We start from the raw sequence: 4685 nt of genomic DNA, 5'->3' as shown, positions 1-4685 counted from the left end.
CCCTACAGACTCCAAATGCATAAGATACCATTTGGTAGGAAGTCTGAAATTAGAAAAAGGAAGCTGGAAGACGTAGGCAGGCTTGTGCATGGCTCTGAAAGGCAGCAATGGCCATGAAATATCTCCTCTTTGGGCACTGTTCTGGCTAGAGGAGTTCACAAAGTAATTTCTGAACAAGAGGAATGTGTATATGTTATGTAAGCAAAACTACAGCTTAGAGAAACAGGATATTGTATGAATCCTTGTGTATGAATGTGGTATCACTGGTTCTACTCGAATCATACCATGAGACCTGAAAGTTCGAGTGTAGGTTTGGGCTTAGGACAGCAACAACATTATTGTTGCAGAATTATCTAGTACATAAACTTTGTAGACTTGTAGACATTGGGGTTTCATGGTTTTGCTTGGAGTAAGAGCAGTCACCGCAAGTTCCTCGGCATATAGCTGCAGCAAATGTATATTCCTTGTTGTAACAGGTGGGGAAAAAAACAAACAAAAAAAGATGATCACTTTTTCCTGAGTTGCATTTTTAGTATGACCTTGAAACCTGGGTTACGTTCAGCCAAATCTGTGAAATACAGGCTTTGTCAATGCACTTATGGTTCAAATAGAACAATGTAAAACTCTATGAGATGCACTGAGCTGTTGTTTTCTTGGTTGCTGGATAGATCCTGAGAATATTAAGGGTAACTATAAACCTCCTCTGAGCTTTCATAACTTTCAGCTGCTCAGCATCTACCCACATCAAAATTTCCCTTTGCAGAGCCACTTATTTCCACAAGTCATGCTGCATAGGAAAATACAAAACAGAGCTTGATGGTCCAAATCATGGGGAATTAAGGAATATTGTAAATTGTGTAAAGCTAATACTTCAAATGTATAATGATACTGTGGCTGATAATCCCATTAAATTATTATTTAAAATAGAACTCATTTGTCTCCTGGACTGTAATTAGTGCTATGCAGAGACCTATAAATAAAGCAAAACTAAAGAACAGACATGATGAAAACCCATTTCTTTATTTCCCTCCCTCCACCACCCTGCATCCCTTTCTAAGGTAGACTTAGGCAGATGTACTTTTGCTTTCTTCAGTTTTCAGCCAAAACCACGCAATCTATCTAAAGAATGAAAAGCTGGATTCTACTGCTGGCTTTTGTAGTCAGCATAGCAGAAACACAAACGCAGGACGTCTGTACCCAAGGGTATCCTGGCATCCCTGGCAATCCTGGGCACAACGGCATACCTGGTCGTGATGGACGTGACGGTTCAAAAGGCAACAAGGGAGATACAGGTAATATGTTCAGATGAAATGATTCAATGTATCAAATGCAATGCCATTTGTTCCCAAATTTGTCTGTACTCACTCTGTATGAATGGGAGCATTCTACGTAACCTTCAGAAAACACTTCAGACATTTCTCATTTACTTCTTTGCAGAAAGAAATAGGCTTAAAAATGAAAGCGAGACAGCTAATACTACAGAGATGTCAGGACCATCGGATGGACAAAAACAAAAGAAAGAAGGCTTTGCCTTCTATCATGGGAGTATTTCCAGGTCTATTTGAAAATTTTAAAGCCTGTAAACTTACTCCTACTTCTCTAACATAGCAACTGTATTTCTGTAAAGAGCTTCAAGCCCAATAAACAAAAGCCACAGCTGATACTTTGTTATGTGTAGCAGGAATTATGCAGTGGTAAATCTTCTCTTTCTTATCTAAGTTCAACATTTACAGAACTTGCTTCTGAGTATGCCTACTTGCTGTAACTCAAGAGTCACCAGAGTAAGTTCAGGAACGGAGACTGCTGAAAAACAGTATAGGACTCGTGTCTGTTCTAAAGGCTCTAACAGAGATTTGTGTATAATACTGAAGACAGAGATAATCTCCACATCCTAAAGCTAATGACCCCCATAATACTTTAAGCCTTAGCTTAATGATGGCCCTTGCATCCATGCTGAAATATCGAGGCCAGGATTGCACAAGGTGATAAATCTGCAGGCATGTGGACCTATAACATTCATCTCAAGTGTCACAACTTCAGAATGCAAAGCACAAGACAAGTGCAAGTTTGCTACTTCAAACTCATTCACAGACTTTGCGGGGGAACTTTTCTCCAACAGGCTTTATGCTAGGTGAGCTATGGCAACATGCAGGTGGCATTATGGCTTAAAGCATAAACCTGTCACAAACACTGTTATTGTGGGCCTGGCTGGCTCAGCTGCACAAATCAACCTGGATCAAACTTGTACTTATTAGATAAACCCTTCTACCAAATCCTGATTTTAAGGATTGTGAATCACAGCTCTTTTCAGTGGAATATATAATCTGGTACATAAACCAAACAGAGGTCAACAGTCTCAAAGAAGTTAACTTAAAATGTCCTAAAGCATTTTACTATGTCTTTCAAGCTAGTGGAAATACCTGTTTTTAACAGACTGGGTTGCTAAGCTAATGAACTATCTGCTCCACCAGAAAAGTACATGCCTCCTCAGAGAGTGTATGCTGCAGAATCAGTGTTGAAAGTATAGTTCGATGTGTGGCTCTTTCCTGCTATGCTGGTATAGGCAGGATCCTCTAGCAAACCTTTTCCTACCCCTTGAATCTGTCTTACACACCACAACTGTTTGTCTGGCTATACAGTAAACTAGATCAGCTGAAAAATAACCAGCACTTACAATTTGGAAAATGAAGAGTTATTCACTGCTTATGGGCTGCTCTGGGCCATCAAAAGATAGGTCTGCCCACTGGAAGAGTTATTCACTGCTTATGGGCTGCCCTGGACCATCAAAAGATAGGTCTGCTCACTTATGTATTTACCCCAGTGATTGCTAAAAAGTTATTTTGAACACATTTGTTTATAAAATGATTTGGAGTTCTCTATCAAGAAACTAATTAATGTGTTCCTTCTGTTTCCCATGCCCTAGCCTGGCTAAACCCAAAACCTTATAAAATCTAGAAACAAAAAATTCCATTAGCATCTTAATAGGCACATAAATTTAACTGCCCTCTTTTTCTATATGCAGGGTTCCGTGAAGGTCTGAAAAATGGAAAATCTAAAGCTTGCTTGTTTTCATGTATCTTAGAAAGGTCCTCCCTCTATTCCAGTGAGTTATCACATGATACCACTGGTTTCTGATAAAGCCCCTAGCTTTTTTTGCCTAAATCAATTTCCTGAACTGTTATAATGACTGTACTGACTATTCTTTGATTGAACAAATTGGGGTGACTGTACCATTCTTTATATTGTATGTAACCTTTGCAGTTAAATCCATGAGACTTAATTTTGTTCCTTACCAAGTCAATGAAATTTCAGCAGATGCTGGGCTTCTCCCATTGTGCAGAAAACTGCTAAAAAACTGTTTTCTGATCCATATGGCTGGAAAGCTACTCTGGGAATATGGTTACATTCAAACTGCCAACTCTTCTTTCTTCTGTTACTACACACTACATGCAAATCCAGTTATTTGATCACACACATCTCCTGGTCACCAGTGATATTACTAAGAAAATTACTTGTCTAATTGATTTCTTTAGAACAGTGTGAAGTCCATATCATACTAAAAACAGGGATGAAGAGTGTGAATGCCTTCCTCAGTTCTACAGGCAATATTATTCCACTGTAATGCTCTATTACCATCGGACAAACTCCTGCAGATGTCTGTTCTCAAGGGGGGCATTTACCATTCATAGAATCATCAAGTCATTACATCAACCATTAACCCAGCACTGCCAAACCCTCCACTAAACCCTGTCCTTGTTTCACTACTAGGCTTCCTGCCCCTGCAACACTTCTTGCTGAATGTGGCTTCCTCACTCCATTTCCATGATTGGAAGCAACAACAGGACAAGAAGTTTTCACATTGGTGGTCCTCACCAGGATAGAGCACCTCTACATATCCCAATAACTCATCTCTTTATTCCAAGGACTCCTCCTGTGTCAAAAAAAGCCCCATCCTCAAGCAGAGTTTCTGTGCTCTCTGTTAATCCATTAGATAGAAGTACCAGCAATGGCACCCAGTAAAGTCAGGAATAAGAGTACTCTTTACATTACAGTTTGGCCAGGCTTGAAGAGGAAGGATTAAAGAAGGATTCATCCCAAGATTTCTGGCAGTTTAATTGCTTAATGAAAATCTGTTTTTTTCTTTTGTACTAGGTGAACCAGGAGTTCCTGGCAGGCCAGGAAAAGATGGTGAAAATGGAGAGAAAGGTGAACGAGGTCAGAGAAGTGTTTCAATGTATTACTTGTCTATGAATTGCTGCCCTTGTGTTTGTGAGCTCTGGATGTGCTATACATTCTAGATGTAGCAAAATTACCATAAAGGTTAAAGAACCTTCTTCAGAAGTAGTAGAGGCCACACACGTATGCTGACAATACAAGAGGAATTTGCCACATCCAATTATCCCACTGCCTCTGATGGCCTATAACTTGTTCACTCAGCCTGTTGTCAACATCCAATTATCCCACTGCCTCTGATGCCCCATAACTTGTTCACTCAGCCTGTTGTCCTAACTTTCCCATGTCTGATCCTTTTGTCAGCTGCAGCTACCTCAGGAAAGCGAGGTTCCTGTAGCTATGTATGTAACTGCAGGGAAAGGGACTTTTAAAAGAAAGAAGACACAAAGTACGCACCAAAAAATGCCATAGATCCTGTACACTTCACCTGTTGAGCCAGCCTATGCAGATGC

The sequence above is a fragment of the Acanthisitta chloris genome, unplaced genomic scaffold (genome assembly GCF_000695815.1).
Source record: "Acanthisitta chloris isolate BGI_N310 unplaced genomic scaffold, ASM69581v1 scaffold25259, whole genome shotgun sequence".
Lineage (NCBI taxonomy): Eukaryota > Metazoa > Chordata > Aves > Passeriformes > Acanthisittidae > Acanthisitta > Acanthisitta chloris.
This window is presented reverse-complemented; position numbering follows the sequence as displayed.